This window comes from Pleurodeles waltl, chromosome 8 (assembly GCF_031143425.1).
Source record: "Pleurodeles waltl isolate 20211129_DDA chromosome 8, aPleWal1.hap1.20221129, whole genome shotgun sequence".
NCBI classification, from domain to species: Eukaryota; Metazoa; Chordata; class Amphibia; order Caudata; family Salamandridae; genus Pleurodeles; species Pleurodeles waltl.
In genome coordinates this window covers 1409027967-1409052325 of record NC_090447.1, presented here as the reverse complement: position 1 = coordinate 1409052325, position 24359 = coordinate 1409027967, and positions in this window count along the sequence as shown.

The following is a 24359-nucleotide window of genomic DNA, read 5'->3' as shown; positions in this document are numbered from 1 at the left end:
GAAGCCTCACAGACTTAGAGAATAGAAGGGCTAATTCAAGTGAATACATTAACGTGTGTCTTAGTGCACACGCTTGTCAACTAAAGCCTACGACAAATAAGTCTTTGTGATGACAAGGTTTTGGATAAGAAAGTAGAGCAAGGACAAACATGCTGTATTTGTACATCCTTATTTTTTACAGTGAAGAGCATGCATTCATGGAATTTAAAGGGTTGCTCCACATTAATTGTGCTATAACCTTGAATTATCCTTGAGTGTGCTGATGTGTGCAACTGACTGTGGTGGTCTCAGATCTCTGAGCTATAGTAGAGCTCATGCATGCACTCTACTGGTTGTGATTGCTGCTCAGTGACAGCACAAAGAAGAAGAACCGCATTACACGAAGGAAAGCAACAGTAGTGGCATATCTCAATTCTTCTACTGCCTCTGTCAAGCGAAGCTAGTGTTCTTAAATCAACACAATGGGAACCAAGGGCAGGTTCTGACAAGTGCATTATGTAGCAGCCAAAAAAGATCTAACATGGGCTCGTATATTGTGCTTCTGCTCCCAGTATTATTACACACACACATTTTGATTCATTCTAGAGGTTTCTAGGAAGCTTCCGTAGTGGGTGACTATGAAAAAAAATAAAAGAAAGTATAAAATGTTTTTCAATTAGTGTTTTTGACAATGCAAAGTGTGATACTGGTACTTGTTTGATTGTAAAGTAAATTTTCCTAGCAATTGTGAAGGATATTATGGATTCTGTTAAGGACATGGAGTCAAGAAATATGTTTTGTCTTACTTTACCAAAGCTGACAGCAGCAAGAACAAAACATGACATAAACCCATCAACATTAGGGATGGCTATTCATACCAATCTACATATCACAATACCAGTCTAACGAATAACAGAGTCCTTCATGGTAGATCACCTTCTGCGCCTCTCAGCACTACCTCTTTCTTTGATGCAGATGGCCAGATTTTCATCTGTAACTTAGAACAATACATTCACCCAAATTAACTTCTAGCATTTATAACTAAAACCTCCAAAAAAGGACATTAGAACAACTATTGTGTCTACCAAGAAACCCAAGAAGTTTGACTTCTAGCTGGGATTCAAACCTTTTTTCATCTTAAGAAACCCAGTCCTTGTAGAAGAGTTACATCATGTTAACATTTGATCTAAAAGCAGACACTTATTTCAGCATGAAAATCATGTTGCTGAGGTAAATGGTCTTACATAGCCTGTCAATCCAGAAAGCGTCTGCCACCGGATGTACAAGTTTGGTGCAGTCCTTGGTGCCTAAATTGCTGGGACGTCAGTGCTTCCACCACTAGATTGTGGATTTTAGCAATGCACCAGGGGGCTGACTACGAGCTGAATCGGGAGGCTTGTTAGCCCCCGAACTGGTTGTCCTATTTTTCCTGCAGAACTCTTTGTACACCATCTTGATTTCCAGAGTTGACTCCCTTAAATAGGCTGTCTAGCATTAAGAGGATTTCCTCTATCTTGAAAAGATGATCCAGGTGTTGAACTCTTTTAGACTGACAGATCAAATCTCTTTGTCTGTTTTCTGGACTAGAAAAATATTGCATATGTATAACACCTTGGGTAAAATAAATGCATTTTTCAGTAGTCTCTCACCTCTTGAATGACTAGGACCTCTTAGCCTACAAAAAGTAACAACTGATCATGCACGCTGTGGTTGCACTGGGGCCCCGTAAAAGTCTTTTAGAAACTCTTTTACAGTCTAAAAAAACCAGGTGTCCCTTGTACCCATCTGCCAGATGTGGCAAAATCCTGCAATCCTGCCCTACACCCCTACAGGAAATGGGGAAATTCTCACCCAGGGGATAGGACAACTGCCAATATTATCCACCCCTAGTTCCTTAGCCTCTTTTTCTGACACTTGTCCCAGCAAATGGGTTGCATTTTCATCAATTTGCCCACTGTTTATATTCAACCCTGTTAAGACATATTTTTACACAAACCATGTGCCTGGCCAGACGCGTGGCACCAAGCATGGCTGCCCTTCAGAAAATTCTCTAAGGGGACATTTGATGGCTGTTTAGAGTTTATCAAGATCCATGAAGATACTAGCAAGTCTTCCATTTCCTTCATAAAAGCCTCTCCAAAACATTCTCTAATGGTCATGGGACCTGCTTCACACCAGAAATCCCTGTCACTTTAGAGTACGCAACAATCAGTAGGCCTTTGTGTCTATCCACTGACACAGCACAATTTGCATTTTCTAGTAGTCAAACGGTCCTCTAGTCCAATAGGTCACAAAATCTGGATCACCCAGTTCCCTTGAACTCTTTTTGGACTCGACCAGGGGTGCAGACATTTATCCTAGCAAGCATACCAGGATTTATTAAAACCATGTTATGGTCCTTGGTGAATTTTGTCTGAAAGGTGAGCATTTTCAAATTGAAGTTAGTGTTGCTGTTAATTTACTCGCCAAACATTTTCAAATTACTAACAAGAGAAGGTAACCAGGTGTATTTATCAACAAATGCACAGAAAAAAGCTTTCACCAATGTAGACGGGTCAAATACAAGTATTCTACCTTCAGCACATTTTGGCTATTTGTAAAATTCAAGCTTTTTAGGAGGCTTCAGAAGCTAGGATGATTATGAATCATGATGAATATAGTTCATTAAAAAATCACACCAATGCTGGAAAAGGTAGATAAATGGGAATTATAGGATATTAAACGATGACCATGATTGATTCATGTATAGATGAATGTGTTGCCCAAGCTGATATTTGTATTACATTGTATAGCTGCTTGAATATATCAGCAAGTCCTTAATAACAATCTCAGATGCAAAGCCAGAGCAGAAACATTTTTGACTGGCACTATTTTGTGTTATTGGTGGCAGGTAACGCAGAGTTTGCTTCAAACACCTTTTACCACTATGTTATGAAAATGGGATTCTGGAGGTGGTAATGCGTGGTAAGAACATTTGTGCATATTTGTCATGTGGCATTTTGCTGTGGTGGTCATGTAGTTTGTTGTTTTTTGTGCTGCATTATTGCAATGTGAATTTGTTGTGTTGTACTTCAGTCATGTTGCATTCTGTTTTTTTTCTACTTTGTTGTTATATGCCCAAATGTTTTATTTGTGCTTTTATGTTGCCTTGTGTATGCTGCAGAAGCATTTTCATCCTTTGCAGGAATCAATGCTCATCAAAGCCGACAGACCTTTGAACCCCGCAACAGGGTGTGGTAGAACCATACAACTCAATTTCAATACAAAATAATTAAATTAAACAGTATGACCTATTTGGCCATACCAGGAAAACTCCAGTGAGGAATAAAGTTAAGGGAGTTATTACAAACTCAAGCTCAAAGTCATGTAGACAACTCTCAAAACAAAATTATAAAGATACAAATTCACCGAAGGCGAAGAAATATGGACTAACATTAATAAAACTAAGCATTTAATGAGGAAAACACAAAATATTAACAAAATTAGTTGTGATATAGAAAGCAAACGTTGCTCAGGCTTAACAAGCATCAGTGAGTTTAAAATCATCAAGTTATAGTTTTCAGCTGAACACTTGGAAAACCCTACCAAAGCCAAATTGAGGATTAACATGTGTGGGGTGGTACATATGTGGGCAAAAGACAAAAAGAACAAAAATAATTTGGAAAAATGAAATCTCAGGCAACAAGGTACTAACTAAGGTGTCTAAAAGATGAGTAAAAAGGTAAAGTGTCAGGGTGCCAGAAACTTCAGGCATGCGTCTTCTGCAGGGGTTAAATCTCAGCAGAGCATTTCAAAGGGGCAAAGAAGAGAGGAAGCTACCTCTCCAAGGCCTCAGCATTCAGGGATTATTTATCAGCAAGGGTTCTCGTTAAAGTTAATAAAACAATCTGACTCGCCCTGAAAGACAGTCCATATTACGTTGAAGGGGCATCATCCAATAATAATCAATCACACGACTTCAGACTGCAGCATCAACATCTATTCCCCAGTCTGTCATGAGAACCTCACCCATCCATGCAGCTCCACATAGGATTGAAAGATTTGTATAATTTGTTAGTCCATTGCTCAAAATGTTCCACACTGAAGGACACTACTACACTTCTCTCTGTGTCTAAACAATGTAGGTCTATAACCAAAGCTAGTCTTCTCACAGGAACGAAGTCTGAAAGAGCTCACTTTATAAAAATGAATCAGCATTTCCTCCACAATCACAAAATACATGACTAACAGGCCTCACTTAGGCCAATGCAAGTGAATTAAAGCAATATATTTAATGAATACATTTTAATCAACATTTTTAATAAGCAAGCTTATAAATTCAACATTAATAATGCCTCAATAATATGCATGTTACATTAATTTCAAACGAAATTTCAATCAATATAACGCAGAACTGCGTTTCTCTATTTTTGCATTTAAACAAATGCAAAGTTAAAATGACTTCACATGGCATCTTTTTACATTCAAACTATTAGGACTTTGGTTCAAATAATGCCAGGACAGCACTAAAATGTCAAGTACCTCAATGCTTTAGTGTTATATTCTCTTGTTTACTTCATACATGTCAACAAATGCTACTTACATGTTCAGCCAAAAGCAGCACAAGACTTGAAACGTCCTCTAACAAACAACTATTTACCACTATCTGGAGGAGTAAAAGAAAGCTGCTTCGGCTTCTCAAACACTTAAGACAGCAGTCGGCCCAACTATGGCACAGACTGTAAACGTATTGCTTCCAGTGTTCTTTTTTATATGATACACCCCAAGTCTTCAAACTGATTATTTTGGTGCAGGAAGACACAACTACAGTGACATGTCTCAAATGTTGTCCCATTGTGCAAAAATGCCATGACAGTGAGTGGTGATGGAACAATTTTTAGAATGAGAGTGCTGCCACAAATATTACATCAATGAAGTCATAGGGACTGTGAAGAATCCAAGCGTTGCACAAAGAACAAGTGTAGAAAATGTTAAGGGTGTAGTATGTAGTTGGTGGTGGTACATTTTGGAGCTCACTGTCACAAATATGTTACTAAAGCATGCTGTAATTGCACACTGTCATTTGTAGCCTTTCCTTTCACTTTACAAAATACTCGCACTTGTCAATCTGAGAAGGGAAACTGAACACCAATCTCCATGTTAAACAAATAAGTAGCAATGTGTCAGACAACATAAACTGACATTTAACCTGCCTTTGAAGGCACAGCAAATGTGACAAGATAAAAACAAAATGTTAAAGTCATCATTATTCCTCATTCACCTTCTGAACTCCAGCACAGTTATTTTGGGGGAGCTGCAGCACCTTACACACCCCTACGCCTAGCACCTATAATGACTGTTTCAAACTGATACAGATGTGGAGAAGACAGCCCTGGCAAAATACAAATACAGACAGATCAGGGGCCTGGTGCTGAGACGAGTGTTTGTTTAGTAATAGTTAGAATTAAATAATCAGTCATGCGACGTACATATGTATAACTTTGTGTTATCCAAGGGGGCAATAAGATTGCATGGGCTGATAGCATGATTTCAGTAAATTAAACAATCAAGTATAGAACACAGGCATGAAGTCATTCTGGTCCACAGCAGGGTACAGAGACAGATGCTAGTGTTCCTTAGCATGAGACTAAGTATACCTGGAAGGAGCCGTAAGATTAGTTCTAGATGCATGAAGAAGGGGAGGGGAATAAAACTGATGAGTAATTAGGCTTGTAGAAGAATAACACTGAAGAGAAGCAGGCATAAAACAAGAAATATGAGTAAGCCATACTCTTCTTGGTGACAGCAGATTAAACAGAGACAGTAAGAGGTTATTCCTACTGTTAAGGATATAGTTATGTATTCATTTATGTACCAGCGTAACATTTTGAAGTACGCAGCATCTTGAGTGTGTGGGTGGTGAACAGAAGCCCGGGTGTAGAGAATGTGATGGGAGATGTACACACTGAGTATGAACAGCCAGAGACAGACACATTCAAAACAGAAAACAGCTAAATGTTCAAATGAATGTAGCGTAAAATACAAAGATTTATACATGAAAGTAAATTATCACATATTTACAGTGGTCAAAATCAATCTTTGCCTTCCAGTGTCAGGAGTTAAATCTTCAGGGGAGATGCGTATTCCTGGATGGCGGTTTTCATTAAGTCCCTCATAAACATCAAAGACTACCCCCACATTCCCAATAGCTAACTGGGGGGATGGGTTTATGCAGATGCTAAAAAAATGGTCCCTTTGTTAGTACACCACAGACAACTTTCAGTGGTGGTGCAGCACAGCAGTCACATTGACTCTGCAACCTTAGGTACACTGGAAATTACCTCAACAAGCCAATGAAAGCACTGGACACCCCTGCTTCGTCTGGTAGTCTGTCCAGCATTGTGTCATTACCAATAAAGGAAATGCAACAAATAAATGTGACCACAGTACACAAAGCATATCTAGTAGTTGAATACAAGTGCAAACTATGATGAAGCAAATCCGTTGTTTAATAGTACAGTATTCTTCTTTGTATTTCAGAAAATCGTTTATTTGGATCAATAGTAGTATGTCAAAGAATACAGTCAGTCAAGCACAGCCAACACGTGTTTCGTCACACAGTGACTTTTTCAAGGCTAGACTGGAGACAAGTAGATAGAACATCAAATTTGGACTGATGAAGTAAGGAAATTACAGCGAGGACTGTACCCTATCTTTTGAAAGAAATGAGGTATGTCTTTTCAGTGTCTGTGTCTGTAAGCATGTATAGATGCCAATAGTTAGTATAGGCCAAATGTACAGAAGGTAGTGGAGTCCTGAATCCTGAGTAATCGACGAGTCCAAGGACCTTGGTAAGTCCTGAAAGTAGTAATTAAGTGCGCGCCGTAGCAGTTCCGGTGTCAAATCTGGTAGCATTCGGTATGCGTCTAGAATAAGTAGCACTCGGAGCCACGAAAATGAAATAAGGACTGGGACACGAAATGACTCGTGAACGAAGCAAGTTAAAATGGCGAATATATTTAATAAGAAATGCCAAGTGATCGGAAGGTGGTATAAACGGGCAAAAGCATTAGAATGGAAGAGCAAAGGTTTATGATTAAAATGTAGCAGTGGCCAAGGTAACATAAGAAAGAAAATGGGTTTGAGTAGTGGCCATAAATGGAACCGAAGGCTGAATGATGGAAAAATTAATAATAATAAAAGTAAGGGAGTTGGGCAAAGAGTGTTAAGGGGAAATACGTCTGTAATGGAAATCTGAAAAAGGATAAAGTAATACGAGAAAAAAGAAAGAAGTTATGAGGAGAGAAGAAGGAAGCCAGTGGAAAGAAAAAAGGGTCACAAAAAATTGCAACAAATATGTTTGAAGTGCCATAGTTAGGACTAAAGTAAACAATTAGCATCATATAGTTCAGAGGAGATATAACACTAAACTCTTGATCAGTTATGTTTTGTGAATGGGTACATATGTACTGTTAGGTCACATTGTTATAAACAGTTATGCAAGGTGAGTAGATGAGAATGATAGTGTGCAAATATTATGACCCTAATAAGTTCATAGCAGAGAGTAACAGATAGGGCATCGTATATACTTGGAGAGCCATAGTTGAAACTAAGTCAAACAAAGAACGTCGTAAAACGAGAAAAGGCCCTGTGGAGTTATGTTGTATGAGAGGTTACATTGTGTTGTTACATTACATATACAGACAAATATGCGAGATCAATAGAGGAGAATGTGGTAACTTGCACTCCTGGTCCTGTGACAAATTAACTTAGGTTAGTTGTAACTCACTCAACTTCTTCAATGCAGACATGACTTCTTTTGACAATAACAGAGATACTTTAGCTGCCAAACTATTCTCCAACAAACCAAGGGCTATTAACCCCACTGGTAATACACCCACTCAGGAAGGTCTGAAACAAAAATTTGTAAGACTGAACGTTTGAAAAAACAAGACCTTTCTAGATGGTGGGACGCCACTACATTAAAAAGATACATTGAACTGAGACAGGTCCCCCGGGGATTGCGAGTTATCATTTTCCCTTCCTTTGATGACCTTGATACAGACCTCTTAGGGGAATGGGAACATCTTATCTCCTCCTCACCTATCGGGATGATGAATATACTTATAAAACATGCAAACAGGAAAAGGGATAAACTTCTGACAGATATTGCTTCTTTGGAACAAGAAATCAAGAAATTGAATCTGCCGGAAGCAACGGACAAAAACTATAATATCCTTAACCCCTTCGCTGCCAGGCCTTTTCCCCCTCCTTTGCCAGGCCTTTTTTTGCCTATTTGGGGCAGCTCGCGCTTAGGCCCTCATAACTTTTTGTCCACATAAGCTAACCAAGCCAAATTTGCGTCCTTTTTTTCCAACATCCTAGGGATTCTAGAGGTACCCAGACTTTGTGGGTTCCCTTGAAGGAGGCCAAGAAATTGGCCAAAATACAGTGAAAATTTCGTTTTTTTCAAAAAAATTGGAAAAAGTGGCTGCAGAAGCAGGCTTGTGGATTTCCCCCTGAAAATGGCATCAACAAAGGGTTTGCAGTGCTAAACTCAGCAGCTTCCTAGCTTTCAGGAACAGGCAGACTTGAATCAGAAAACCCAATTTTTCAACACAATTTTGGCATTTTACTGGGGCATACCCCATTTTTGCAATTTTTTGTGCTTTCAGCCTCCTTCCAGTCAGTGACAGGAATGGGCATGAAACCAATGCTGGATCCCAGAAACCTAACCATTTCTGAAAAGTAGACAAAATTCTGAATTCAGCAAGGGGTCATTTGTGTAGATCCTACAAGGGTTTCCTACAGAAAATAACAGCTGAAAAAGAAAAATATTGAAATTGAGGTGAAAAAAACATCAATTTTTCTCTACGTTTTACTCTGTAACTTTTCCCTGCAATGTCAGATTATGGAAAGCAATATACTGTTACGTCTGCTGGACTCCTCTGGTTGCGGGGATATATAGGGCTTGTAGGTTCATCAAGAACCCGAGGAACCCAGAGCCAATAAATGAACTGCACCCTGCAGTGAGTTTTCATTCTATACAGGGTATACAGCAATTCATTTGCTGAAATATAAAGAGTAAAAAATTGCTATCAAGAAAACCTTTGCATTTCCAAAAAGGGCACAAGATAAGGTGCTGAGGAGCAGTGGTTATTTGCACATCTCTGAATTCCGGGGTGACCATACTAGCATGTGAATTATAGGGAATTTCTCAAATAGATGTCTTTTTTACACACTCTCCTATATTTGGAAGGAAAAAATGTAGAGAAAGACAAGGGGCAATAGCACTTGTTTTGCTAATCTATGTTCCCCCAAGTCTCCCGATAAAAATGATACCTCACTTGTGTGGGTAGGCCTAGCGCCCGCGACAGGAAACGCCCCAAAATGCAACGTGGACACATCCCATTTTTTTTAAAGAAAACAGAGGTGTTTTTTGCGAAGTGCCTACCTGTAGATTTTGGCCTCTAGCTCAGCCGGCACCTAGGGAAACCTACCAAACCTGTGCATTTCTGAAAACTAGAGACCTAGGGGAATCCAAGATGGGGTGACTTGCGGGGCTCGGACCAGGTTCTGTTACCCAGAATCCTTTGCAAACCTCAAAATTTGGCTAAAAAAACACATGTTCCTCACATTTCTGTGGCAGAAAGTTCTGGAATCTGAGAGGAGCCACAAATTTCCTTCCACCCAGCGTTCCCCCAAGTCTCCCGATAAAAATGATACCTCACTTGCGTGGGTAGGCCTAGCGCCCGCGACAGGAAACACCCCAAAGCGCAACGTGGACACATCCAAAATTTTGGAAGAAAACAGAGGTGTTTTTTGCAAAGTGCCTACCTGTAGATTTTGGCCTCTAGCTCAGCCGGCACCTAGGGAAACCTACCAAACCTGTGCATTTCTGACAACTAGAGACCTAGGGGAATCCAAGGAGGGGTGACTTGAGGGGCTCGGACCAGGTTCTATTACCCAGAATCCTTTGCAAACCTAAAAATTTGGCTAAAAAAACACATGTTCCTCACATTTCTGTGGCAGAAAGTTCTGGAATCTGAGAGGAGCCACAAATTTCCTTCCACCCAGCGTTCCCCCAAGTCTCCCGATAAAAATGATACCTCACTTGTGTGGGTAGGCCTAGCGCCGGCGACAGGAAACACCCCAAAGCGCAACGTGGACACATCAAAAATTTGGGAAGAAAACAGAGGTGTTTTTTGCGAAGTGCCTACCTGTAGATTTTGGCCTCTAGCTCAGCCGGCACCTAGGGAAACCTACCAAACCTGTGCATTTCTGAAAACTAGAGACCTAGGGGAATCCAAGGAGGGGTGACTTGCGGGGCTCGGACCAGGTTCTGTTACCCAGAATCCTTTGCAAACCTCAAAATTTGGCTAAAAAAACACATGTTCCTCACATTTCTGTGGCAGAAAGTTCTGGAATCTGAGAGGAGCCACAAATTTCCTTCCACTCAGCGTTCCCCCAAGTCTCCCGATAAAAATGATACCTCACTTGTGTGGGTAGGCCTAGCGCCCGCGACAGGAAACACCCCAAAGCGCAACGTGGACACATCCAAAATTTTGGAAGAAAACAGAGGTGTTTTTTGCGAAGTGCCTACCTGTAGATTTTGGCCTCTAGCTCAGCCGGCACCTAGGGAAACCTACCAAACCTGTGCATTTATGAAAACTAGAGACCTAGGGGAATCCAAGATGGGGTGATTTGCGGGGCTCGGACCAGGTTCTGTTACCCAGAATCCTTTGCAAACCTCAAAATTTGGCTAAAAAAACACATGTTCCTCACATTTCTGTCGCAGAAAGTTCTGGAATCTGAGAGGAGCCACGAATTTCCTTCCACCCAGCGTTCCCCCAAGTCTCCCGATAAAAATGATACCTCACTTGCGTGGGTAGGCCTAGCGCCCGCGACAGGAAACACCCCAAAGCGCAACGTGGACACATCAAAAGTTTTGGAAGAAAACAGAGGTGTTTTTTGCGAAGTGCCTACCTGTAGATTTTGGCCTCTAGCTCAGCCGGCACCTAGGGAAACCTACCAAACCTGTGCATTTCTGAAAACTAGAGACCTAGGGGAATCCAAGATGGGGTGACTTGCGGGGCTCGGACCAGGTTCTGTTACCCAGAATCCTTTGCAAACCTCAAAATTTGGCTAAAAAAACACATGTTCCTCACATTTCTGTGGCAGAAAGTTCTGGAATCTGGGAGGAGCTACGAATTTCCTGCCACCCAGCGTTCCCCCATGTCTCCCGATAAAAATGATACCTCACTTCTGTGGGTAGGCCTAGCGCCCACGAAAGGAAATGGCCCAAAACACAACGTGGACAGAACATATTTTTTCACAGAAAACAGAGGTGTTTTTTGCAAAGTGCCTACCTGTGGAGTTTGGCCTCTAGCTCAGCCGGCCCCGGGAGGGGGGGGGGGCAGAAATGCCCTAAAATAAATTTGACCCCCCAACCCCCCCTGCCCCTGCCCGGGAACAACCCCTGCCTACGGGGTCGCTCCCCCTGCATGACATTGGCGTCAAAAAACAAATCCCAGGTGCCTAGTGGTTTCTGCCCCCTTGGGGGCAGATTGACCTAAAATCGGCCAATCTGCCCCCAGGGGGGCAGAAATGGCCTAAATACAATTTGCCCCCCAGGGGAGCGACGCTTGCCTGATGGGTCGCTCCCCATCTCGAAAACAAAAAACAAACAAAAAAAAAAACACAACAAAAAAATTTGCCCTGGTGCCCTGAGGGTTCTGCCCCCCCCCCTGGGGGCAGTTCGGCCTAATAATAGGCCGAACTGCCCCCAGGGGGGGGCAGAAATGGCCTAAAATAAATTTGCCCCCCCAGCCCCCACCCCCGCCCCCGGGAGCGACCCTTGCCTACGGGGTCGCTCCCCCTGCGTGACATTGGCGCCAAAAAACAAATCCCAGGTGCCTAGTGGTTTCTGCCCCCTTGGGGGCAGATTGACCTAAAATCGGCCAATCTGCCCTAAGTGGGGCAGAAATGGCCTAAATACAATTTGCCCCCCAGGGGAGCGACCCTTGCCTGATGGGTCGCTCCCCATCTCGAAAAAAACAAACAAACAAAAAAAAAAAAAACAACAAAAAATTTTGCCCTGGTGCCCTGAGGGTTCTGCCCCCCCCCCCCCCGGGGCCAGTTCGGCCTAATAATAGGCCGAACTGTCCCCAGGGGGGCAGAAATGGCCTAAAATAAATTTGCCCCCCCCAGCCCCCACCCCGCCCCCGGGAGCAACCCTTGCCTACGGGGTCGCTCCCCCTGCGTGACATTGGCGCCAAAAAACAAATCCCAGGTGTCTAGTGGTTTGTGCCCCCTTGGGGGCAGATTGACCTAAAATCGGCCAATCTGCCCCAAGGGGGGCAGAAATGGCCTAAATACAATTTGCCCCCCAGGGGAGCGACCCTTGCCTGATGGGTCGCTCCCCATCTTGAAAAAAACAAACAAACAAAAAAAAAACACAACAAAAAAATTTGCCCTGGTGCCCTGAGGGTTCTGCCCCCCCCCCCGGGGGCAGTTCGGCCTAATAATAGGCCGGGGGCAGAAATGGCCTAAAATAAATTTGCCCCCAACAACCCCCACCCCCGCCCCCGGGAGCGACCCTTGCCTACGGGGTCGCTCCCCCTGCGTGACATTGGTGCCAAAAAACAAATCCCCGGTGCCTAGTGGTTTCTGCCCCCTTGGGGGCAGATTGACCTAAAATCGACCAATCTGCCCCCAGGTGGGTAGAAATGGTCTAAATACAATTTGCCCCCCAGACGAGCGACCCTTGCCTGATGGGTCGCTCCCCATCTCTAAAAAAAGAAACAAAAAAAAAAAAAAACACAAAAAAAAAAATTGCCCTGGCGCCTAGAGGGTTCTGCCCCCCCCCTGGGGGCAGTTCGGCCTAATAATAGGCCGAACTGCCCCCAGGGGGGGCAGAAATGGCCTAAAATAAATTGCCCTCCCCCCAGGGAGCGACCCTTGCCTAAGGGGTCACTCCCTTTGCGTGAAATTCACGCAAAGAAAAAACTCCCTGGTGTCTAGTGGTTTCTACCCCCCTTGGGGGCAGATTGGCCTCATCAAAATAGGCCAATCTGCCCCCAAGGGGGGCAGAAATGGCCAAAATATAATTTTCCCCCAAGGGGAGCGACCCTTGCCTAAGGGGTCGCTCCCCACCAAAAAAAAAAAAAATGAAACATAAAAAAAAAAAAAAAAAATGGTCCCTGGTGCCTAGAGGTTTCTGCCCCCCCTGGGGGCAGATCGGCCTAATAGTAGGCCGATCTGCCCCCGGGGGGGGCAGAAAAGGCCTTCCCGAAAATATGCCCCCCCTGGGAGCGACCCTTGCCCAAGGGGTCGCTCCCTTTTGTCAATAACAATAAAAAAAATAAAAAATCCCTGGTGTCTAGTGGTTTCTACCCCCCTTGGGGGGCAGAAATGGCCAAAATATAATTTTCCCCCAAGGGGAGCGACCCTTGCCTAAGGGGTCGTTTCCCACCAAAAAAAAAAGAAATGAAACATAAAAAAAGAAGAAAAAAAAAGAAAATGGTCCCTGGTGCCTAGAGGTTTCTGCCCCCCCTGGCTTTTGAAACCCTCGGAGGGACTTCAAAGGGAAGGAAATACTTTTCCTTCCCTTTGAGGCCCCTCCGGGCCTCCCAAGTGATTGAAAAAGAAATGCTTTTGCATTTCTTTTTCAATCGCGCTGGAAGCAGAGCTTCCAGCGCGACGAGGGAGGCCCCTGTGACTAATCAGCGCGCGCGCTGACGTCACAGGGGGAGCTGGGGGGGGTCGGGGGTGGAAGGGGAAGGTCTTCCCCTTCCATCCCGACTTGGGGGGGGAGGGGGGTGCACGGGGGGCGTGCTAGCGCGCCCCCAAGTTCCCCTGTGCCATGGACGAGATGATCTCGTCCAAGGCACAGGGGAACTGTAGCCTTGGATGAGATCATCTCGTCCAAGGCACAGAACCGGTTAAAGAAATAGTTCACGAACACCAACTATACCTCAAAGACAAAAAAACAAACAAATCTCACAAGGGATGAGAACGACTATCTTAATGGCCACATTTACACATTTGCACGCAAATTTGAGCAGGTTAAGTTTGACAGTCACTCTAAAACTTCCAATACTCACTCTATCAACATATCGGCCCCAAACAGTATGACGGACGTTTCAAGCATCTCCAGCAGTGAATCAGTCCATCCGACTGATGGGACCTCGGGTGATATGCCAACACCTGGGGGTACCCACCCATCCTATTTTTTTAGAGGAATTGGAGGGATACAAAAAAGGCATATGGCAAAATTACAAAACCAACAAGGCCCAAACCTAAAACAACCAGATGGGGAGGGAAGAAGCATAGGCTCGGACAAAAGGGAAGGTGTGACAACACTCTCGGTTGCGAGAAATCAGCGACCATGAGTGCAAGTTCCATACCATGCCACAACATTACCGATCATAACACTGTTCAAGTTATCAATCTGTCCTCCTCTGTTCTTTCCCAAAATGAAATAAATGTATTGAGCAAAGGCCTTGGTTTTTGTCCTGTCTCTAGACCTGACTATAACGATATACACATTGATTTATTCAAATACATACGTTGCCTTAAACTTAAGAAGTTCTTCATGGACAAACCAAGTTACAACATGAACTCTGTTACATCTTTACCTAGTTGCAACAAAACAATCAGGGACATGCAGGACATCCATACGATCATGTATCTTGACAGTCCGAGTTCTTCTATTCCTAGTCTTAATGAACTTCTGGAACACTTAAACATGCAGCCAAATCTGGAACCTAAAAGTGGACTTTAACCCAAATCTACCTACATGCCCACCTTACCACCAGATAACAACATAGATATCTTTTACAAAGCGGTTAGTGCAGATTTATTTAATCTGGAGGGCAAACATAGAAATAGTGGCCTTAGATACAGAAATAATCTCAGTCCGACAGAGCTCAAAGCACTTAAACAACTATCCTCCTGCACTAACCTTGTAATAAGGGAGGCTGATAAGGGTGGGAATGTGGTATTGATGGACAGAGGTGACTATGGGGGTCATTACAACATTGGCGGTAAAAGCCGCTTACCGCCGTGCAGAAGACCGCCAACACACCACTACGGCCGTGGAATTCCTCCACAGTCATTATGACCCAAAGCCCGGAATCCGCCAAAATCTAGACACCCACACAAGTCCGCCACACCAAAGGTCAGTGATAAACTGGCGATAACAAAACCTCCACCGTTACGCCAACAGGAATACGCCCACACTATCACGAGCCACGAGCCCATGCGGCGGTCTTTCAACCGCGGTATTCCATTGGCGATACACAGCGTCGCGCTCAAAATACACACACATTTACAAAACACATCCACATTGGACAAATCGAAATACACACACCTGATACACATACACACACCACTCCCACACATCCAATACAATATAAAACACACACCCACATCACCCAAAAACCCCTACGACCACAATTGCGACTGAAGGCCAGAGAGAGACACCACCATCTACAAACGAGCATCCACAGGCACTCAACACCATCACTCACATAACATCCACGCACCTCACACAACACTCCTCTAAATATCACCCCACACATCACAACACACACCACCCAACACATCACCCACACCACCCCATGGCACCGCAAAAACACCCCAGGTTCTCTGAGGAGGAGCTCAGGGTCATGGTGGAGGAAATCATCCGGGTAGAGCCACAGCTATTTGGATCACAGGTGCAGCACACCTCCATAGCTAGGAAGATGGAGCTACAGCAAAGAATCGTGGACAGGGTCAACGCAGTGGGACAGCACCCAAGAACTAGGGATGACATCAGGAAGAGGTAGAATGACCTACAGCGGAAGGTGCGTTCCGTGGTTTCAAGACACCACATTGCGGTTCAGAGGACTGGCGACGGACCCCGACCTCCTCCCCCACAACGAACAACATGGGAGGAGCAGGTCTTGGCTATACTGCATCCTGAGGGCCTCGCAGGAGTAGCTGGAGGAATGGACTCTGGTACGTCAAATCTTTACTACTTCATCCCCCACCCAACCTGCATGCCATCACATACCCCCACCTTCGCCCTCACCTCCATCACTCCAACTCCTCACACATGTCCCAATATCACAAACCACACATCCCAAACCCAAGCCCTGCATGCAACACCAAAGCATGGACACCCATCACCAAAGCATGGCCACTGCACATACCCATACACCCCCCTAACCCATCATCACAAAAGGTCCTACACAGGAATGCAAGCACTGGGGTACACGGTCACCCACTCATTGCACACCATGGCACACACAGATGCAATAATCATGCTTTTACACCCCTGCGGGACCCCTACCCAACGTCACCGGACAGGAGGGTCCAGATATGTCCACTCCACCCACCAACCCACATTGATGACAGCAGCATTGTCCAGCTGGATCTAGATGACCAGCCGGGCCCATCTGGGACCTCGGGACAGTCGGTTCCCCTCATACTGGCACAAGCCACTACAGAGCTTACCCCCTCTGGAAACACCAGCACAGCACCCACCCAGCGGGCCCATACCTCTGTCCCCAGGACACGTCAATCAGCAGTGTGTCCACCACTACAGGGAACCCAGGCTAACCCACCACCCCAACAACACCAGGGACCTGGGGGCAGTGGCAGTGGGCACATGGTTCAGGGGACAGAGGCCCAGGAACACAGGGGAACTGGGAGGGCTACTGTGCGACAGGGAGAGGACAGGCCCAGGGAACCCACTCTTCACGAGGCCCTCTCCAACATTATGGGAGCCTACCATCATTCCCAGGAGACGATGGCAACGGTACTGGCCAAGTTTCAGGAGACCCAGCGGCTGCAGGAAGAACAGTATTTGGGCTTCAGGGAGGAACTCAAATCCATCAATTCCACCCTGGGCACCATTGTAGGGGTGCTGAAGGAACTCGTCAACACCAGGAGGGACACTGTGGCACAACAAGGGGCCCCTGACACTAGCCTGGACGATGAACTGCCCACCACCTCCGCCGGCTCTAGTGGACAGTAGGCACCGCCACAGGACCACCACACCAGCACCCACCCCATTCAGAGGGAGAACCACCCCGCAAACGGTCCCTGAGATCCAGGACAAAGGCAGAGAACTATGCCAAGACCCCCGCCAAGAAATGAGACCACCCTGATTGTCATCCTTTTGTCCCACCTTGTCACCCTGTCCATCCTTAAACTGCCCCAGCTCCACTTCCTATGCCACCTTTGGACAATGCACCTCTGAAACTAATAGACTGGACTCTGCCATGGACATTCCTCCACCATCACCCCTCACCATTTTACAACCCCCTCCAATATTGAGCACTTAAATAAACACCCTTAAAGCACAAAACAATCAGGAGTCTGTCTGTGATTTCGAAATAGTGTATTAGCAATTACAGTGGCAAAATGCTCTTTCAATTGTAATGTCAACATACCTATGTCACACAGCTCTAGTCCATGAGGAAACAAAGCAGATGTCACACAGTGGGACCCACATCTGTAAAATCATAAGGGAAAGTGACAACTCAGTGACCATACACTGGGTGAAAATGACAGACACCCCCCTGAGGGAAAATGATGTAGCTCCGCATGTGTTTCAGCAGGGCAGACAACACTCTGGACAACACTTTGGAAAACATAGGCTGAGACATCCCTGATGCTATGGCCACTGTTGTTTGAAAAGACCCACTTGCTAGGAAATGGAGTAGTGACAGCACCTGCACTTGAGGGGGGATTCTTGGGGGATAACGGATAGCTGACATCAGGGCTGGCTCCAACTGGGCACACAGTTCCTGGATTGTGGCACAATCAAGCCTGTAGGTGATGATCACATGTCGCTCCTCCATTGTCGACAGGTCCGCCAGCGGTCTGTACACCAGAGGATGCCGCCATCTCCTCACATGCCCCAGCGGACATTGCATATGGAGGAGAACAGCGAGCAGAGAGTCAACCAACTCTGAGGTTCGTAAACACAGCTTACTCTGAAAATATTAGCAAATCGAAATATGCCTGTATGAGTGTTTAGGCAAGGCCTAGATATGTGTGACGCAGTCCAAAATAATACCATGTGGGCCCCTGAAATGGCGACTGCCTGACCTGTAAAGTGGGACAGGGGGATATGAGGTAACTGCGCTGGCGTTGTACACTGTCGCGGTAGGCAGTCGAAGACCGCAGCGCAATCCTGCATTGGTTAACATTGGACCCTATGGGTCCCAGGAGCCAATGACGATGTACGCCGGCGGTGACGGTACGCACTGCCGCGGACGTGACCGCCATTTTCTCTCTGTTCAATCACTTGATACCTGATCTTTGACAGGAGAGGACCTACACTGTAAGTGCTGCTGTGACCTCAGTCTGGAAGAGACAATGGTTCGTGTGTCTGGGGAAAGGGCCCCTGCCTTCAGCAGGAAGGAGTTGGAGAAACTTGTGGATTGGGTCCTCCCCCAGTACACGCTACTCTACGGTCCTCCAGACAAGGTAAGTACACTGTGAGCATGCTGTATGGGCAATGCCTGTGTGGAGTGGGGTGGATGAAAGATAGGGGGGGTGAGAATGCGGTGTGCATGAAACGACGGTGAGTGCATGTGTGTCATGGCAAGGGTAGGGATGCGGGCCAATGACTGTGACGGTGCAGATGGTAATTACTTCTCTTTTTCCCCTGTACAATTCTTGTAGGTCAGCGCCCACCAGAAGAAGGACATTTGGCATGCCATCGCCAAGGAAGTCCGGACCTTGGGGGTCTACCACAGACGGAGCACCCACTGCCGGAAAAGATGGGAGGACATTCGCTGCTGGAGCAAGAAGACGGCGGAGGCCCAGCTGGGGATGGCCTCCCAACGTGGGAGGGGTGCCCGTCGCACCATAACCCCCCGGATGTTCAGGATCCTGGCGGTGGCGCACCCGGAGTTGGATGGGCGCTTGAGGGCATCACATCAGACACAAGCACGCATTGTAGGTGTCTGGGTGGGGGAGGTGGGCTGTGGGTTCCCCTAGGCCAGGGCGAGGTTAGTAGGCAAGGACCCTTCTTGAGGAAGGCCCCTGTGGCACCCCACCCCACTTGTGTACAGTGCCAACTACACCTAGTCAGGCTCTTGTGACATCCATGTGTGCAGAAATCGGGCATAGCCTTGTAACCCATGTCCCTGGGATTGAATAGTGGACTCCAAGTGCGCGGCGTAGTGCAGGGGGCTTCTGTGTCTGTCGTGTCCGCCAACAGTAGTGGTATTGCATGCACTCAACATGTCTTTCTTCTCTACCCCCCCCACTTTTTGTGGTCTCCCTGTTCTTGTGTGCATTAGCATCATCAGGCGGAGGAGCAGTGGCACCAGAGCAGGAAGGAGCTGCATCCCACATGGCCCTGGAGGGCGACACTACGGAGTCTGAATTCACCAGTGGGACAGAGGGCGAGGGGAGCTCCACGGCGGGGACAGGAGCTGACACCAGCAATACGGACTCCTCCTCTGATGGGAGCTCCCTGGCGGTGGCGGGCCCATCTGTGTCCCCCGCATCTACAGGTACAGCCGCCAACCCCCCTACCAGCACTGCCCTCCCAGCACCCAGGAGGGTGGGCATCACCTTCGCCCCAGGCACCTCAGGCCCTGCCCCAGTCACCCCTGCTGCCCTCAGTGAGGAGGCCATTGACCTCCTCAGGTCCCTCACTGTTGGGCAGTCTACCATTTTGAATGCCATCCAGGGTGTAGAGAGGCAGTTGCAACAAACCAATGCATACCTGGAGGGCATTCACTCTGGTCAGGCAGCCCTTCAGCGAGCTTTTCAGACTCTGGCCTCAGCACTGATGGCAGCCATTGTCCCTGTCTCTAGCCTCCCCCCTCCAACTTCCTCCACCCAAGCCCACACCCCTGTACCTCAGCCTATCCCAAGCACACCATCAGACCAGCATGCACACACCTCAACACACAAGGGAAGCTCTGGCAAACATAAGCACCACACATCCCACAGACACTCACGCAAGCATCACACACATGCAGACACACCAACATCCACTGCCTCCACTGTGTCCCCCTCCTCCTCATCTCCCTCCTCCCTCCCTGTCTTGTCTCCACTCACACCTGCATGCACTACATCCTCAGCCACTGTGTCCATCACCAGCACACCCACCACCACACCCCACTCAAGTGCAGTCACCACCCCCACTACCATTCACACGTCCCCTGTGTCCTCTCCCAGTGTGTCTGTGAGCCCATTTCCCGAGGTACACAAACGCAGCCACACACCCACCCAACAGCCATCCACCTCACGACAGCCTCCAGTCCATGCACCTTCACCCAAAGTCAGCAAACGTACACCTCCTACAACCACTACCTCTTCCTCCACTCCCAAACCCCCTCCAGCTACCCGTCCCAGTGTTCCTAAGAAACTTTTCCTGGCCAACCTTGACCTCTTTCCCTCACCTCCCCCACCCCTTCAGTCTCCTAGGGCCCGACTCTCCAGGTCCCAACCTAGTGGTGTCAGTAGTCATCGGATTATGGAGTGCACCAGGCAGCAGGGCAGCCAGTGTGGCAAGGAGCCAGAGCACGGACAGTCCCCCACCTGTCAAGCATAAAAAGTTGGCCAGTGCCTGGCGGGAGAGGGGAAAGAAATCAGCCACCAAAGCCGCTCCCAGGGGTACAGTTGGGAGTGTGGAGATAGCTGCGACACCATCCAAGGTGAGGAAGGGGCACAGTAAAACCGGCAAGTTTGGGAAGATCAGCACGCCGGACAAGACCGCCAGCAGCCCAGCTGCCCAGGACAAGACCGCCACCAGCAGCCCTGCTGCCCAGGCCAAGACCGCCAGCAACCCCGCTGCCCAGGAAAAGACCACCAGCAGCCCCGCTGCCCAGTACAAGACCGCCACTAGCAGCCCCGCTGCCCAGGACAAGACCGCCACCAGCAACCCCGCTGCCCAGGACAAGACCGTCAGCACCACCGCAGGACAGTGAGCGCCAATGATTACAACGCTACTGAGGCTGCCACGGGCAGGATGAAGCACTCTGGGCACCAAGCCCCCTCCAGAACCAGTGGAGAAAGGCATCCACTACCTCAGTCCTTGGCAGGATGAAGCACTTTGGGCACCAAGCCCCCTCCAGAACCAGTGGAGAAAGGCATCCACTACCTCTGTCCTTGGCAGGATGAAGCACTCTGGGCACCAAGCCCCCTCCAGTACCAGTGGAGAAAGGCATCCACTACCTCAGTCCTTGGCAGGATGAAGCACTCTGGGCACCAAGCCCCCTCCAGAACCAGTGGAGTATCACATCCACTACCTCTGTCCTTGGCAGGATGAAGCACTCTGGGCACCAAGCCCCCTCCAGAACCAGTGGAGACTGTTATCCACTTGAGAGACTGTGGCTTTGTACTCCCCAGGATTGAACAGTGGGCAACCCACCCACTGTAGAGACTTGAGAGACTGTGGCTTTGCACTCCCTAGGATTGAACAGTGGGCATGGAGCCCCCTCGTGGATCTGGCATAGTGCACTCATCCGCCTGAGGTGCCCCCCCTTCCCCATGAGGTGCCTGTTTTATTTCTATCTGATGCCCCAGCAGTGTTCTCTCCGTCTTGTTCGGGTATTGAGTGTGGGCCTCGTCCATGCCTTTTGGGCCCAGTGGTCCACGCACTATGATGGTGGAATCCCTTGGACTTGTGTTCTTGGTGTATATAGTTGTATATAGTGTAAATGTATACATATGTAAATATTTTTGATTTATGTAATTGAATATATAACAATTACTCGACTCATTTCCTTTTGTCCTGGCTTTCTTCCAGGGGGGTTGAGGGGTGTAACTGTAATGTATCATGCTGTATTTGTGTGTGTGTTGTAGTGGGTGAGGGTGGGGGTGGGGACGTGCGTATTGCGTGTGTGTGTCACTGTTTTTTCCCCTCCCCTGTGTCGTAGGTGCAGTACTCACTGTGGTCTTCACCGCCGGCGTTCGTGCTCCTGGTAGAGGAGGAGGAAGATAATGGCTGGGAGTATCTGAAGTTCCGGTTCCATGGCGTCCTGGTTCCTCGTGGGGTGGGTAGAGCTGAGCGTTTTCCCTTCCAAGTCCTGTTTCCGCCGTGTTTTTGTTCGCGGTAAATCCGCCCTGGAAAAGGTGGCGGATTGGACTGTTGTAATTCTGTGGGCGGTACATTGTCCTCCGCCTGTCTGTTGGCGGTTACTGCCGCGGTGTTTGTTTGTACCGCCGTGGCGGTCGGAGTGTTAAATTGGCTGTCTATGTTGGCGGTTTCCGCCACAGTCGTAATTCCATTTTATTTACCGCCGGCCTGTTGGCGGTTTTACCGCCGCTTTAACACCAACCGCCTGGGTTGTAATGACCACCTATATGTCTGAAATCAACTGACAACTAGGGGATGCACATGCATACATACGCTTTCCAGACAATCTACTGGATTACTAAGGAAATAGGTAACAGACTGTCTCATTGGAAGAATCAATGTCTCATCTCAGAACATGAGTTTAGATACATGCACAACACTACACCCCGAGCACCATGTATCTACATAATACCTAAAGTTCACAAATCAGGAACATTCCCTCCAGGTAGCCCTATCATCTCAGGTATGGGTTCACCCACGGAACACATTTCTGAATACTTTGACTCTTTCCTACAACCATTGGTACGCAAATTACCTTCCTACATCTAGGACACAAGAGATTTGTTATGTCAACTAGAGGACATTGACTGGACTGAAGATTGTTGCTTCGTCACCTTAGATGTAAACTCACTGTACATGTCTATCCCACTGGAACGTGGACTAGAGACTCTGTCAATGGCACCCTCTAGCAGAGATGCAACACTCTATAAACACACCAACATGTTACTTGACCTCACACAATTAGTTCTAGAGAACAATGTGTTTCTACATGAGGGTGACTGGTACAAACAGTCCCAAGGAGTGGCAATGGGAGCAAAATGCTCACCTTCATACGCTAATCTGTACATGGGTCAGTTTGAAAAACAGTATCTTTGGACTGACTCCCCTACTACCATCACACAACATATTCTCTTCTGGGTAAGATACATTGATGACATACTTACCATTTGGACTGGAAATAGAGAGGACCCAGATACACTTATAGACCATTTGAACAACAACAATTTTAACCTGGCCTTTACACATAAGGTAGATTGTGACCATATTGAATTCCTTGATCTTCTCCTATATGTTACCAACAACAAGATCTCTTTGAGAATATACAGAAAACCCACTGCATGTAACTCCATTTTACATGCACTTAGCACACACCCCAGTGCTCAGATTAAGGCCATCCCATATGGCGAAATGATAAGAACTAGACGTAACTGTAGCGATAATGAGATTTTTTCTCAAGAATTGGGACTATTGGCTCAACGCTTCCACAATAGAGGATACTCAGAAGAAACAGTCTCCAAGGCCAGTAAACATGCACTTTCCAAACAACGACACACCCTACTCATTAGGGGACACAAAAAATCCAGAACTAATAAGAGTAGGGATATTTCCCTTATTACTAGATTTAGTTCTGCCAGTAATCTATTATTTGGTATACTCAAGAAACACTGGCATCTGTTACTTCTGAATACTAGGCTTGGGACAGTTATAGGTAAGACACCATCCATTACCCATAGTAGGGGCTGCACTTTGAGAAACATTTTATGTCCTAGCTACATAGTGCCTCTTCCACAAACTCACCATCAAATGTGGTTACCCAACAAACCTGCTGGTTTTTATAAATGCGGTTACTGCATCTCGTGTCAGTTTGCTCTGAATAGGACCTTGACGTTCACATATAACACAGGAATAACCTACCATGTCAGACAGTTTATCAACTGCAATACAAAATACACAGTCTACTGCATCATATGCGTCTGTGGATTGGTTTATGTGGGAAGTACTATTCGCCCTCTAAAAGAACGCATCCAGGAACACATTAGAGCAATCAGGAATTACAACCCCGCTATCCCCTTGCCGTACATTTCAATTTGCAACATGATGAGTCTAATATCCTTGGTATCAGATTCCATGGCATTACCCAAGTCACTACATCACCTAGGCTGGGGGATAGGACTAAAGAACTGTGCAAATGTGAAGCAAAATGGATACTCAAACTACGAGCGGTGGAAAAGGGTATAAACATCAACAGGGAACTTCATGTATTCCTGAATTAGAAGCAAACCGTATTGTTATGCACCATGAGGTTTCACCCTGTTATAATACACAGTTGTATATACATGATGTAAAACTAACATTCTCCTCTACTGATCTCGCATATTTGTCTGTGTATGTAATGTAACAACACAATGTAACCACTCATACAACATAACTGCACAGGGCCTTGTGCTGTATCTTTTCTCGTTTTACGACGTTCTTTGTTTGACTTAGTTTCAACTATGGCTCTCCAAGTATATATGATGCCCTA